The sequence below is a fragment of the Scyliorhinus canicula genome, chromosome 13 (assembly GCF_902713615.1).
Source record: "Scyliorhinus canicula chromosome 13, sScyCan1.1, whole genome shotgun sequence".
NCBI lineage: Eukaryota > Metazoa > Chordata > Chondrichthyes > Carcharhiniformes > Scyliorhinidae > Scyliorhinus > Scyliorhinus canicula.
Window position 1 is genome coordinate 52,849,206 of NC_052158.1, and position 16,379 is coordinate 52,865,584.

General features: G+C 49.9%; 1 long non-coding RNA gene across 1 annotated transcript; it reads right to left on the bottom strand.

Annotated features, from left to right (window-relative positions):
• Positions 1 to 2,321: 2,321 nt before the first annotated feature.
• LOC119975868 lies at positions 2,322 to 5,826 on the bottom strand. Its single transcript, XR_005462816.1, has 2 exons — positions 4,762 to 5,826; positions 2,322 to 2,645 (listed from the first exon to the last, which is right to left on the bottom strand). It is a non-coding gene; the product is annotated as an uncharacterized LOC119975868 (long non-coding RNA).
• Positions 5,827 to 16,379: the final 10,553 nt, after the last annotated feature.

Sequence of the window (16,379 nt, forward strand, 5' to 3'; positions counted from 1 at the left end):
CCCTTTGGGTAGCCCCTGGAGGATGCCTTCCATTGCTCTCTGGAATATTACAGAAGCAAAGGTAACCCTGATGGGAAGGTGAGTGCATTCAAACAGCCCCCCTGTGGGTATTAATTGTCATGTATTTTCATGATGCAGTGTCCAATTCCAACTGCAGATATGCATGGCTCATATCCAGTTTGGTGAATCTTCCAGCCAGTTTCACATGCAAAGCATCCACACGAGGCATGGGATAACAGTCCAGACGGGATGCCCTATTTACGGTCAGTTTATAATCCTCGCAGAGGCGAACTGACTTATCCAATTCTGGCGGACTTATTACCACTCGTTCTATGACAGCAGGCGTGCCAATGCAGCTGGTACTCTCGTTGTCCTCTGGGCAGGTATCGCGCTGGTTTGTGGTGGCCCTTGACTGTTGAGTCTGGATGTGGCGTTGAAGAGCTGTTTGATATTTGGTGGTGATCTGGTCATTCAAGCACTGGCCTGCGAAGTGTAGCCACCGAAGCTGGCCACTTCCCGACATAAAATGGAGAATTGAAATGCATGCAGGGAAACTTGGACAATGTCAGAAAGACAAGCAGGCTGCAGAATCTCTCTGTGTATTCTGTCTGTGAAGAAACCAGACAGCATTGAAACTAACAAGTTTGCATACTAATTGAGCGATTCCCGGTGATTCCCGGGCACAATGGACACAACGATTAGCTGCAATTGAGACATTCTATGGCAGGTCAGACTCCCCGGCGCCAACGGAGTCTGAAACAAAAGGAAACAAACCAGTTAGGAAGAACCGCCCCACAATCGAGTGCTGCCTCAGTATTGGGGGGATTCATACCAATCGATTGGGATGGGACCCAATCGATGGACAATAGGATTGGGGTCCGCCCAAAAGGGCGCGAAGCCCCTGGGACCTATAAAAGTCAGGTCCCAAGACTAGTTCGATCTCTTAGCCGGCCCTCCCAGCAGAACACCTTTGCAGCAGCTCTCTAAGAACTTGAACGTGAGGCGAGGCCTGGCCAATTGCTACACTGCCAAGTAAGTGTCATACAACGCCCACTACGAGAATAGACACTCCTGAACCCTTTAGTCCACACCAACTGGAAGCATGCAGATCCAGGACAGAGCAAGTCCCTGATCCGGCAGTTCCCTTATTCCAGATAAGTATTGGCCTAGTAGTGGTAGGAATAGTTTAGTCTTAGTATTATATGCATGAGTAGTAAATAACTGTGTTATAATAAATGTGTCTTGTTTTGAACTTACTAACTGGTGTATTGAGTCATTGATCTGAACTTGAACTTGAACCTCCTGACGGTATCATAAAGATACCTGGCGACTCTAGAGCTAAGGAATAAAACAGAGCCAATTGAGTGTAAAGCACACTCACCCAGAACGAGCAACAGAAGATGCTGGATTTCAGTGTGGGTGTGTGTGTATGTGGGGAGGGGGCGCGGGTTGAGGGTCGGCCAACACTATGGGCACTGTAGTCCATGGAACCTTGGAGTTCATGAACCCTCTTCACCGTGTTCTCGCGAGATAGTACTAGTTCAAAGACTTCAATTAAACATAGGCTCTGCCAATAGCTTCCTCTGAGTGGCCATCTTATTAATTCCGCACACCAGCCGGTCCCTTAACATCCCCGAAAGGGATGGACCAAACTTGCAACGTGTAGGTTAGGTGGATTGGCCATGCTAAATTGCTTCTTTGTGGCTAAAGATTAGGTAGGGTTACAGGGATAGGGTGGGGAATTGGGTGTAGGTGGGGTGTTTTAGCGGGGGTCAGTGCAGCTTCGATGGGCTGAATGGCCTCCTTCCGCACTGTAGGGATCTATGGTTCCATGACTTTCTTCAGTAAATTTGTATGTTTCTCAATGCTCAGCCAGCCTTTGGAGTCGAGTTAAAAAGTTTGTAACTGAGTCGCCCAGAGTTTGCACAGCAGTACTGAATCGGTACCACTGCACGTTCACGGATATTTTCAGGTTATAATGGTTAAATGCCAACTCCACCGATTCAGTAAAAGATTTTGAATCCGGATCAGCCGGGTACGTGAGGTTTTTAATCATGTTGAAGGTCGGGGCCATACAGGCAGTCAGGAGGATTAGCTACTGTTGGTCCTCTCCACTGATGCCATTGGCCTGGAAAAAGTACCCAATTCGCTCAGCGTACTGAGTCCAATCTTTCAGGCCTGCATCGAAGGCCTCTAACCTCTCAGAGAGAGGGATTTTTCAAATGTCTGTCCAACACGTTGCTGCAATATCCCGGATTAGCTGGGATGTCCAGAATTGGAATTACCTCGTTGCCAGAGTAAAGACCCAGGAAACCAAACAGTATGGTGAACTCTGGTTTATTCACGGTCAGAAGAATCTGCCCAAGGCAGTAAATACAGAGAGATCACTCGGGGCATCCCCGTAGGCCTCATGGGGGGTTTTACATAAGCAATATAAAAGAACCTAATTTAATCTAGCTCACTCTAATGTAATGGTTCCTGATTCTGTAGAGTACACACAAAAGCATTTAACAGTTGCAGAAAGACATTGTTTACATCATTTGATCAATATTACACATCATAATGTGCACTTCCTCTCCTCCACATCCTGTGAAACGTGTAGAACTCGGAGATTGTACAATCAGCATCATAGTGTTCTAGTTTTCCTGTAAAATAAATCTGCAATTATAAATGTAGAAAGATTCTTCATACTAATGTTCATTTTAAAAAATTAATTCTGTTGAAGGTTCACATGGACACCAATAGTCCAGAAACAACTTGATTGTCAAACTAGCCACTCAATGTGGGGTGGGGAGGGGCGGGTGCTGTTACCATCACACTCCAACCTCATCACTCACACTCTCATACTCAGTAGCAGAATACTGTGGTCCAGATCCTATCATTACTAGAACACTGCACTCAACATCTCCCACCTGCCATTTAATGCTGATCGATTCAGCCCACCCAATGTACGATTGCCACCAAGAAGGCCGATCTGGAAAAACACTGCCACACAGGACTTCAATCCAATCAACAGAGGGTTCAGGCTGTGAGCAGGCTCACAGTAGTAGTGAGAGAGCAGCAATGTTATCAGTAATCCAATGGCAATGCTCTGGAGACATGGGTTCAAATCCCACCATGGCAGCTGGTGGAATTGAAATTCAATAAACACATCTGGATTTAAAGCTCGTCTCAATAAAACCACTGTTGTACAAATGGCTGGGTAGCCTAATGCCTTTTCGCGAGGGAAATCTGAAGTCCTTATCCGGTCTGGCCTACGTGTGATTCCAGGCCCACAGCAATATAGCAGAACCTTAACTGCCCTCTGAAAGGGCACAAATCGCTACAGAGAAAGTTGATAAGGAATGAAACTGGACAGGCCACCTGGCATCGAACTGGGCACCAGAAACAAAATTGGCAAACCCAGCCCTGTCAGCCTGCAAAGTCCTCCTGACAAACATCGGGGCCTTGTGCCAAAATTGGGGGAGCTGCCTGACAGACTAGCCAAGCAACAGCCTGACATAGTCATACTCACAGATAACATCCCAGGCAGACTATCACCATCCCCGGGTATACCCTCGTGCCCTGGAAGATCTCAACATTGAATCTGGATCTCATCAAGTCTCATGGAATCAGGGCAAACAAGGGCAAGGAAACCTCCTGTTATCACTGAACCCACACTCCTTCCACACCACCCAACCTCCCCTCCCCACTCCCACCCCCTCAGGGATTGATCAATCAGTTCAATCACATGTTGAACACCACTTTGAGAAAGCACTGAGGGTGGCAAGGGTGCAGAATGTACCGAGTGAGGGACATCAATGTGGTTCAGTAGCACTACTACTGACTGACTGCTGAAGAACATAGCTGATAGACTGAGTTTGTGACAGATGTTAAGGGAACCAACAAGAGGCAAAAAGTTACTTGACATTGTCCTCACGAACCTGCCTTCCACAGCTGCATCTGTTCATGTCAGTATCAGAAGTGATCACCACACATCTCCTTGTGGAGATGAATTCCCATTTTCATATTGTGAATACCCTCCATCATGTCATGCGGCACTACCATTCTATTAAATGGGATAGACTTTGAACAGATCTAGTAACTCAAGATTGGACATCCATTAGTTGCTGTGGGCCATCAGAAGCCGCAGCAGAATTGTTTTCAACCACATTCCGCAACCTTAAGGCCCGTCATATGCCCCACTCCACCATTATCACCAAGCCAGAGGATCAACCCTGGTTCAATGAAGAGTGCAGGAGGGCATGCCAGGAGCAACAGCAGCAAGCATACCCAAAAATGAAGTGTCAACCTGGTGAAGCTACAACACAGGATTCATTGTGTGCCAAACAACATAAGCAGCAAGTAATAGACAGAGCGAATCAATTCCACAACCAATGGATCAGATCTAAGCTCTGCAGTCCTGCCACATTCAGACGTTTGTGGGAACATCGCTCGGCTGAGTTTCCTGGGCCGGTAGATGTCGCGAGGCCGTTCGATCCGGCGAAGTCAGCTTTTAAGCCGACTTCACTCAGCGAGACTGGATTCCGCAGATCTAACCAGATCTCGCGGGGCGTAACGGCTGTCGGGTTTCCTGGAAGAAGGATTTCCTGGCATCTACTGGATGCAAAAAGGCTGGTAGATCATAGCCTAGAGCCCAGATGAGCCGCATGGCCACAGGTTTCCCACTAATGTTCCAAAGCCAAGACCACCACCATCTGGACAAGGGCAGCAGGTACCTGGGAGCCTCACCACCTGGAGGTTTCCGTCCAAGTCACTTACCGCACTGACTTGGAAATATATCGCCGTTCCTTCACTGTCTCTGGGTCAAGATCTAGGAACTCCATAACGAACAGTACTATGGGTGCAGCTACACCACATGGACCAGCAGTTCAAGGCAGCTCCACACCTTCTCAATCCCCAGATACTGGGAAGATGGTCCCCAATACACTGAGAGCATGGGGAACAGTGGGGCGACCATACACAGGGTCTAATGGAGAGGAGGTCCCCTTGACTGGGAAAAGGGGTGATGAATCGTATCCCAAAATGGAAGCTCAGAGAGAAGAAAAGGCCATTACATAAACACTACATGGAACTCTGCTATCTCCCCTCTCCTAATGTGGGGTTGGTGACCAATTCCAGCCTCCTTACCCATGCTCTGTTGCCTCCGCCTCTCAACCTCTCCTGCTGACTCCTTCCTGCTCTCACTTTAGGCCTCAGGCCTGGCTGTGGGAGTGACCTACTTTTCCAGACAAAAGGGCAGTTTGACCTGGGACTGGGTGGTTACTGATTGATTGGGGGACGAGGTGCTGCAGCGAGACAAAAGGGGGTTTCTGGAGACTACCCCAGCAGGGCACGGTGATGGAGAGGGAGGGGAGCAGGTCTAATGCAATCTTATGCCGTTAATACTTTGGTTCACTAACTCACAAGACCCAACAGCACGGTGGCACAGAGCAGTCCAAAGGAGCACAGTGAGGTGGGTTGGCCATGATAAATTACCCCTTAGTGCCCAAAACGGTTAGGTGGGGATGGATGGAGGCGTGGGCGATCTTTCCTCAGGCCAGTGCAGACTCGATGGGTCGAATGGCCTCCTTCTGCACTGCAGGGATTCTAAATGATCTCCATATTCAGTCTCCCAGAACTAGGGAACAAATGGGACAAAGAGTCTGAATACAATTCCTGATAAGATGGACCAGTTGATATCCCTTCACTCAGGGTCTCTTCCAGTTCTGGGAAATTCCCTTCACTTCCCACCCCCTCATCCTGAATCCCTGCTTCCCAATAAAACAACAGCAAACACTCCCTCGTCCCCTCCCCCAATCTTAGCGATTCCCGGAAAACGACAACAATTCCGGGAAATTCCTGGTCAAAGCGGGAGGAGTTGGGATACCTTCCCGCCCTGAGAGAGAGAGACAGGCCAATCAGAATAAAGAGCTGATATGAATCATCTGTTGCCGGGCAGAGTCTGAGAATTCAGGTTGTTTCCAGTCGGCCGAGCAGAGGAACAGCCTCTGCCGCCCCCCTGTGGACAAAGAGGGAACTGCAATGGCTCCTTTTTTCATTGCTGGAGAATGGAGAATGGAGGGGGCTGACAGAGAGAGAGAGAGAGCACAGCAGCAAAGAGAAACCCCTCCATTCTCCTTCTGAAGGGGCTTCAGGAACAGAGGCACCTGGGGGTCTATGTGGAGAAATAATTGACAGATTGAGAGAGCACTTAATAAAGCAAGCAATATATAAAGAGAAGCCATGATATGGAGATACTGGCATTGGACTGGGGTGATCACAGTAAGAAGTCTTACAACACCAGGTAAAGTCCAACAGGTTTGTTTCAAATCCCGAGCTTTCGAGACTCACCTGAGAAAGGAGCTGCGCTCCGAAAGCGAGTGATTCCAAACAAACCTGTTGGACTTTAACCTGGTGTTATAAAGTACACAATGTAAATGCATAGACACCGGCATCGGTGAAGCATAAGAACATAAGAACTAGGAGCAGGAGTAGGCCATCTGGCCCCTCGAGCCTGCTCCGCCATTCAATGAGATCATGGCTGATCTTTTGTGGACTCAGCTCCACTTTCCGGCCCGAACATCATAACCCTTAATCCCTTTATTCTTCAAAAAACTATCTATCTTTACCTTAAAAACATGTAATGAAGGAGCCTCAACTGCTTCACTGGGCAAGGAATTCCATAGATTCTCAACCCTTTGGGTGAAGAAGTTCCTCCTAAACTCAGTTCTAAATCTACTTCCCCTTATTTTGAGGCTATGTCCCCTAGTTCTGCTTTCACCCCCCAGTGGAAACAACCTGCCCGCATCTATCCTATCTATTCCCTTCATAATTTTAAATGTTTCTATAAGATCCCCCCTCATCCTTCTAAATTCCAACAAGTACAGTCCCAGTCTACTCAACCTCTCGTAATCCAACCCCTTCAACTCTGGGATTAACCTAGTGAATCTCCTCTGCACACCATCCAGTGCCAGTACTTCCTTTCTCAAGTAAGGAGACCAAAACTGAACACAATACTCCAGATGTGGCCTCACTAACACCTTATACAATTACAACATAACCTCCCTAGTCTTAAACTCCATCCCTCTAGCAATGAAGGACAAAATGCCATTTGCCTTCTTAATCACCTGTTGCATCTGTAAACCAACTTTCTGTGACTCATGCACTAGCACACCCAGGTCTCTCTGCACAGCAGCATGCTTTAATATTTTATCGTTTAAATTATAATCCTGTTTGCTGTTATTCCTACCAAAATGGATAACCTCACATTTGTAGTGTAGTATTAATCAGGTCACAACATAAGTGGACCGTTTAGGAGTATGGTAACAGCGGGGAAGAAGCTGTTTTTGAATCTGTTCATGCATGTTCTCAGACTTTTGTATCTCTTGCCTGGTGCAAGAAGTTGGAAGAGTGAGTAAGCCGGGTAGGAGGGGTCTTTGATTATGCTGCCAGCTTTCCCCAGGCATCGGGAGGTGTAGATGGAGTCAATGGATGGGAGGCAGGTTTGTGAGATGGACTGGGCTGTATTCATGACTCTCTGACGTTTCTTGCAGTCTTGGGCTGAGCAGTTGCCATACCAGGCTGTGATGCAGCCAGATAGATGATTTCTATGGTGCATCTGTAAAAGTTGGTAAGAGTCAGTGTGGACATGCCGAATTTCCTTAGTTTCCTGAGGAAGTATAGGTGCTGTTGTGCTTTCTTGGTGGTAGCGTCGACGTGAGTGGACCAGGACAGTTTTTTGGTGACATGCACCCCTCAGAATTTGAAACTGCTAACCATCTCCACCTCAGCCCCGTTGATGCTGACAGGGGTGTGTACAGTACTTTGCTTCCTGAAGTCAATGACCAGCTCTTTAGTTTTGCTGGCATTGAGGGAGAGATTATTGTCATTGCACCACTCCACTAGGTTCTCTATCTCCCTCCTGTATTCGGACTCGTCGTTATTCGAGATCCGGCCCACTATGGTCGTATCGTCAACAAACTTGTAGATGGAGTTGGAACCAAATTTTGCCATGCAGTCGTGTGTGTACAGGGAGTAGAGTAGGGGGCTAAGTACGCAGCCTTGCGGGGCACCGGTATTGAGGACTATTGTGGGGGAGGTGTTGTTGTTTATTCTTACTGATTGTGGTCTGTGGGTTAGAAAGTTGAGGATCCAGTTGCAGAGTGGGGAGCCAAGTCCTCGGTTTTGGAGCTTCGATGTGATCTTGGCTGGGATTGTGGTGTTGAAGGCAGAGCTGCAGTCAATAAATAGGAGTCTGATGTAGGAGTCCTTGTTGTCGAGAGGCTCGAGGGATGAGTGTAAGGCCAGGGAGATGTAGACTGGTTGCGGCGGGATGCCAATTGCAGTGGATCAAGGCGTTCCGGGAGTATGGAGTCGATGCGCTTCATGGCCAACCTCTCGAAGCACTTCATTACGATCGATGTCAGGGCCATCGGATGGTAGTCATTGAGTAACGTTCTCTGGTTCTTCTTTGGCACCGGTATGATGGTGGTCTTCTTGCCAGCTGGTCCGCGAAGGCTCTGAGTTCACGACCAGGGATCCCATCCAGACCCGTCATCTTCCAAGGGTTCACTTTCAGGAAGGCCGATCTGAATTCAGAAGCTTTGACGGTGGGTTTGGGTGTGTTTTGGGCGGCTGGGCCATTCGACAGCAGAATTAAGAAGGTTCCTCTCACACACAAAGTGTCACATTACAGCCACCTTGCTGAACAATCCCACAGCCCTGGGCCTGCTCACACCAGGCTCTGCACCCCTTCACCATGTCAACATTCCTCCCTGGTTCAAAAAAAGAACAAAGAAAGGTACAGCACAGGAACAGGCCCTTCGGCCCTCCAAGCCTGCGCCGATCATGCTGCCCGACTAAACTAAAATCTTCTCCACTTCCGGGGCCTGTATCCCTCTATTCCCATCCTATTCATGTATTTGTCAAGATGCCCCTTAAATGTCACGATCGTCTCTGCTTCCACCACCTCCTCCGGCAGCGAGTTCCAGGCCCCCACTACCATCTGTGTAAAAAACTTGCCTCGTACATCTCCTCTAAACCTTGCCCCTCGCACCTTAAACCTATGCCCCCTAGTAATTGACCCCCCTATCCTGGAAAAAAGTCTCTGACTTTTAACTCTGTCTATGCCCCTCATAATTTTGTAGACCTCTATCAGGTCGCCCCTCGACCTCCTTCATTCCAGTGAGAACAAACCAAGTTCATTCAACTGCTCCTCATAGCTAATGCCCTCCATACCAGGCAACATCCTGGTAAATCTCTTCTGCACCCTCTCCAAAGCATCCACATCCTTCTGGTAGTGTGGCGACCAAAATTGAACACTATACTCCAAGTGTGGCCCAACTAAGGTTCTATACAGCTGTAACATGACTTGCCAATTTTTATCCTCAATGCCCCGGCCAATGAAGGCACGTATGCCTTTTTGCCTTCTTGACTACCTTCTTTGAGTGACACTGTGGACCTGTACACTTACTCTACTTGTGCTCTCATCTCTGCTCACAACAGTCCCCCACCCAGTGCACCCTCACCCCCTTACTCGCTCTTCTTCCCTGAGCCGGGTGGATAGGAGTGAGGTGGATGGGCCGGGGGGGGTCCAGGAGTTGGGAGAGCAGAGCCGGGGTGGGGGGGGGGGGGTATCAGGAGTTTGGGGGGGGGGAGCCGGGGGGATATCAGGAGTTGGGGAGTAGAGCCGGGATGGGATATCAGGAGTTGGGGGTGGGGGGGAGCCAGGGGGATATCAGGAGTGGGGGGGATGGGCTGGGGGGGGAATCAGGAGTGGGGGGGCACAGCCGGGGGGGGGGGGGGGGGGGAAATCAGGAGTTGGGGAGCAGAGCCGGGGTAGGGGGGAATATCAGGAGTTGGGGAGCAGAGCAGGGGGGGATATCAGGAGTTGGGGGGATGGGCCGGGGGATATCAGGAGTTGGGGAGCAGAGCTGGGGTAGGGGGGATATCAGGAGTTGGGGAGCAGAGCAGGGGGGGATATCAGGAGTTGGGGGGATGGGCCGGGGGATATCAGGAGTTGGGGAGCAGAGCTGGGGTAGGGGGGATATCAGGAGTTGGGGAGCAGAGCAGGGGGGGATATCAGGAGTTGGGGGGATGGGCCGGGGGATATCAGGAGTTGGGGAGCAGAGCCGGGGTAGGGGGGAATATCAGGAGTTGGGGAGCAGAGCCGGGGTAGGGGGGAATATCAGGAGTTGGGGAGCAGAGCAGGGGGGGATATCAGGAGTTGGGGGGATGGGCCGGGGGATATCAGGAGTTGGGGAGCACAGCCGGGGGGGGGGGATATCAGGAGTTGGGGAGCAGAGCCGGGGTAGGGGGGAATATCAGGAGTTGGGGAGCAGAGCCGGAGGGGGGATATCAGGAGTTGGGGAGCAGAGCCGGGGGGATATCAAGAGTTGGGGAGCAGAGCCGGGGGGATATCAAGAGTTGGGGAGCAGAGCCGGGGGGGATATCAGGAGTTGGGGGGATGGGCCGGGGGATATCAGGAGTTGGGGAGCAGAGCCGGGATGATATCAGGAGTTGGGGAGCAGAGCTGGGGTGTCGAAAGTGCGGTCAAAATGCTGGAACTCCCTCACTAACAGCACAGTGGGCTGATCTACACCCCACGAACTGCAGACGTTCAAGAAGGCAGCTTAACACCACCTTCTGAAGGGTAACAAGGGCTGGGCAATAAATGCGGGCCTAATCAGCGATGTTCATATTCCATAAATTAATTTTTACAAAGGTTGATGCGGAGTTGGACCATTTGGAGCATCCGGGCATCATTCAAACAGTTCAGTTCTTTCATGGATAGGATGGGTATAGAGGGATACGGCACAAGGATGGGTATAGAGGGATACGGCACAAGGATGGGTATAGAGGGATACGGCACAAGGATGGGTATAGAGGGATACGGCACAAGGATGGGTATAGAGGGATACGGCACAAGGATGGGTATAGAGGGATATGGCACAAGGATGGGTATAGAGAGATACGGCACAAGGATGGGTATAGAGAGATACGGCACAAGGATGGGTATAGAGAGATACGGCACAAGGATGGGTATAGGGATACAGCACAAGGATGGGTATAGAGGGATACGGCACAAGGATGGGTATAGAGGGATACAGCACAAGGATGGGTATAGAGGCATACGGCACAAGGATGGGTATAGAGGGATACGGCACAAGGATGGGTATAGAGGGATACGGCACAAGGATGGGTATAGAGGCATATGGCACAAGGATGGGTATAGAGGGATACAGCACAAGGATGGGTATAGAGGCATACGGCACAAGGATGGGTATAGAGGGATACGGCACAAGGATGGGTATAGAGGGATACGGCACAAGGATGGGTATAGAGGGATATGGCACAAGGATGGGTATAGAGAGATACGGCACAAGGATGGGTATAGAGGCATATGGCACAAGGATGGGTATAGAGGGATACGGCACAAGGAATGGTATAGAGGGATACGGCACAAGGATGGGTATAGAGGGATACGGCACAAGGATGGGTATAGAGGGATACGGCACAAGGATGGGTATAGAGGGATACAGCACAAGGATGGGTATAGAGGGATACGGCACAAGGATGGGTATAGAGGCATACGGCACAAGGATGGATATAGAGAGATACGGCACAAGGATGGGTATAGAGGGATACGGCACAAGGAAGTGCTGAGGGTTTGGCAAAGATTGGTATCATGATCTGTACAGGCTGGAGGGCCGAAGGGCCTGTTCCTGTGCTGTATTGTTCTTCTTTGTTCTTTAACCAGGACGGCTGCTGCTCTGGTATCCGGCTCCAATTGGATGGAGTGTCTGTTTACCTGTAGGGTCACCAGGATGGGGGTAACCCGTGGGGCCCTTACACAGTACAGCTGATGGTAGGGGGAGTCTTCCGCACCCGTGTGGTAGGCCCGGTCAGGTGGGCTTCGATTGGCCCGGTCACGGCGGCTGGGTGGTTCCTGTCCATAATCACCATCCTCGAGGGAAAGCTTGCGGTAGCCTTCGGGGCCTCTGCACCAGTCACCATCTTCAGGCATACCAAATAATGGGGTGTCAACCTAGTTATGTACAACACAGGACTACTTGTGTGCCAAACAAGATAAGCAGTAAGTAATAGATAGAGCGAAGGAATGACGCCACAACCAATATATCAGATCTGAGCTCTGCAGTCCTGCCATATTCAGCTGTGAATGGTGGTGGACAATTAATTGGAAAAGGAGGCTCCACAAATATCCCCATCCTCAATGATGGAGGCGCCCAGCATATCAATGACGAGTGCAGGAGGGCATTCCAGGAGCAGCACCAGCCATACCTAAAAAATGAGGTGTCAAACAACAGAAGCAACAAGTAATAGACAGAGCTAATCAATCCCACAACTAACAGATCAGATCTAAGCTCTGCAATCCAAATCAGATGTTTATGGGAACACCGCCCGGCTGGGGTCTCCTCAGCGAGGCCGGTTGATGTCGCGAGGCCGATCGATCCTGCGAAGGTAGAGGTAAGTCAGCTTTTAAGTCTACTTCACTCTGCTAGACTGGATTCTGCCCATCTAACCAGATCTCGCGGGGCGTAATGGCTGTCGGAAATCCTGGAAGAGGGAATCTCCTGACATGTACGATGGAACACGGCTGGTCGATGGTAGCCGTAGAGCTCAGATGGGTTGAATAGCCACAGGTTTCCCACTAATATTCCAAAGCCAAGACCACCACCATCTAAAAGGACAAGGGCAGCAGATACCTACCATTCCTCGACAAGTCACTCATCACCCTGACTTGGAAATATATCGCCCCTCCTTCACTGGTTCAAAATCTGGGAACTCCTTCCCTAACAGCACTGTGGGTGCGGCTACACCACATGGGCTGAGTGGTCAAAGGCAGCTCATCACACCTTCTCAAGGACAACGGAGGATGGGCAATCAATGTTGGTGTAACCAGCGACACAAACATTCTTTGAAATAATACAAAATGTGCTGAAAGACATTTGGTGGAGGTGGTTCCCCAAACAGGAAGAGACCCTGGGAGGGTGTCCCAACTCTCTGAAATAGCCTGTGGGGGGGGAGGGGGTGAACCCCAGATAGTGGGGAAGATGATCCCCATACACTGAGAGCCTGTGGAACAGTGGGGTGACCGTACCCAGGGTCTAATGGAGAGGAGGTCCCCTTGGCTGGAAACAGGGATGATGAATCTTACACAGACTGATCCCAAAATGGAGGCTCAGAGAGCGAGAGTGAGGGCCATTACTAAATGCAAATGGAGCAGGGCGGCTCTGCTCTCTCCCCTCTCCTTGTGTGGGGTTGGTGTTTGGGACTTGCTCTGATGTCTTTCTCTCTCTCTCTTGTATTGGTGAGTCCCAGTATTCCTGGCTTCTGCTCCTGGCAGCACTCTGGTCCTAGCCTTAATGGCTCCAGACAGTTCTCTGGGATGTCTCTCCCTGGACTCCGGGTCCCTTCCCCAGTCTCTCTTACCCACCTGGCTCTGCTCCATGTTCTCCTCTCTTCCCTCTCCTCTCTCTCTGCTGAGTCTCTGGGCCCTGGCCTTGTTCCATGCTCCCTTGCGGGTCCCACTTCTGCTGTACAAGACCTATTCCAGCCTCCTTCCCCATACTCCATTGCCTCCGCCTCTCAACCTCTCCTGCTGACCCCTTCCTGCTCTCACTTTAGGCCTCAGGCCTGGCTGTGGAGGTGACCTACTTTTCCAGGCAAAAGGCAGTTTGACTTGAGACTGGGTGGTTACTAATTGATTGGGGGACAAGGTGCTGCTGCGAGACAAAAGGGGGTTTCCGGAGACTATCCTAGCAGGGCACGGTGATGGAGAGGGAGGGGAGCAGGTCTAATGCAATCCTGTGGAGTTAATACTTTGGTTCACTAACTCACAAAATTTACAGACCCATCAGCTTGGTGGGTTAACACTGCTGCCTCTCAGCTCCAGAAACCTGGGTCCAATTCTGATCTTGTGAGTGGCCTTCTGGCCATTCTCTGTGTGGAGTTTGCACTTTCTCTCCCCGTGTGTGCGTGGGTTTCCTACGGCTGCTCTGGTTTCCTCCCACAGTCCAAAGATGTGCAGGTTAGATGGATTGGCCATGCTAAATTGTTCCTTAGTGTCCGGGATTGGCCATGTTAAATTGTCCCTTAGTGTCCTGATAAAGGAGCTGTGCGCCGAAAGCTAGTGATTCCAAACAAACCGGACTTTAACTTGGTGTTGTAATACTTCTTACTATGCCCACCCCAGTCCAACATCGGCATCTCCATATCATCCTAAAGATTAGTTGGAGTTACTGGGTTATGGGGATGGATGGAGGCGTGGGCAATCTTTCCTCGGGCCAGTACAGACTCTATGGGTCGAATGGCCTCCATCTGCACTGCAGGGATTCTAAATGATCTCCATGTTGTCTCCCAGAACTAGAACATAGAACATAGAACATTACAGCGCAGTACAGGCCCATCGGCCCAAGATGTTGCGCCGTCCTGTGAAACCCCTCTAAAGTCCCTCTACACTATTCCCTTATAGTCCATATGCCTATCCAATGACCATTTGAATGCGTTTAGTGTTGGCGAGTCCACTACTGTTGCAGACAGGACATTCCACGCCCTTACTACTCTCTGAGTAAAGAACCTACCTCTGACATCTGTCCTATATCTATCTCCCCTCAATTTAAAGCTATGTCCCCTTGTGCTGGACATCACCATCCAAGGAAAAAGGCTCTCACTGTCCACCCTACCTAATCCTCTGATCATCTTGTATGCCTCAATTAAGTCACCTCTTAACCTTCTTCTCTCTAACGAAAACAGCCTCAAGTCCTTCAGCCTTTCCTCATATGATCTTCCCTCCATACAAGGCAACATTCTTGTAAATCTCCTCTGTACCCTTTCCAATGCTTCCACATTCTTCCTATAATATGGCGACCAGAACTGCACGGAATACTCCAAATGCGGCCGCACCAGAGTTTTGTACAACTGCAACATGACCTCATGGCTCAGAAACTCAATTCCTCTACCAATAAAAGCTAACACGCCGTACGCCTTCTTAACAACCCTCTCAACCTGGGTGGCAACTTTCAGGGATCTATGGACATGGACACCGAGAGATCTCTGCTCATCCACACTACCAAGAATCTTACCATTAGCCCAGTACTCTGCCTTTCTGTTATTCCTTCCAAAATGAATCACCTCACACTTTTCTGCATTAAACTCCATTTTGCACCTGTCAGCCCAGCTCTGCAGCTTATCTATGTCCCTCTGTAACTTGTAACATCCTTCTGAACTGTCCACAACTCCACCGACTTTAGTGTCATCTGCAAATTTACTAACCCATCCTTCTACGCCCTCCTCCGCGTCATTGATAAAAATGACAAACAGCAGCGGCCCCAAAACAGATCCTTGTGGTACACCACTAGTAACTGGACACCAGTCAGAGCATTTCCCCATCAACCACCACTCTTTGTCTTCTGTCAGCTATCCAATTTCTGATCCAAACCGCTAAATTACCCTGAATCCCATGCCTCTGTATTTTCTGCAATAGCCTACCGTGGGGAACCTTATCAAACGCTTACTGAAATCCATATACACCACATCAACTGCTTTACCCTCATCCACCTGTTTGGTCACCTTCTCAAACTAGGGAACAAATGAGACAAAGAGTCTGAATACAATTCCTGATAAGATGGGCCAGTTGATATCCCTTCACTCAGGGTCTCTCCCAGTTCTGGGAAATTCCCTTCACTTCCCAATTCCTCATCCTGAATCCCTGCTTCCCAATAAAACCACAGCAAACACTCCCTCGTCCCCTCCCCCAATCTTAGCGATTCCCGGAAACGACAACAATTCCGGGAAACTCCCGGTCAAAGCGGGAGGAGTTGGGGTACCTTCCCGCCCTGAGGGAGAGAGACAGGCCAATCAGAATAAAGAGCTGAGATGAATCATCTGTTGCCGGGCAGAGTCTGAGAATTCAGGTTGTTTCCAGTCAGCCGAGCTAAGGAACAGCCTCTGCCGCCCCCCTGTGGAGAAAGAGGGAACTGCAATGGCTCATTCATTGCTGGAGAATGGAGACTGGAGGGGGCTGACAGAGAGAGAGTACAGCAGCAAAGAGAAACCCCTCCATTCTCCTTCTGAAGAGGCTTCAGGAACAGAGGGACCTGGGGGTCTATGATTCCATCTGTGAACAAGGGCAGTTGGTTCTCATTGGGTGAGGATTTAGTCTGAGAGCTGAATTAGGAAGATTTCTCTCACACACAAAGTATCACATTACAGTCACCTTGCTGAACAATCCCACACCCCTGGGTCTGCTCACAGCAGGCTCTGCACCCCTTCAACATGTCAACATTCTTCCCCGGTTCTTGTGCTCTCATCTCTGCTCACAACTGCAACCCCCCTCCCCCCACCCCTCCAACCCACTGCACCCCCCCACCCCTCCA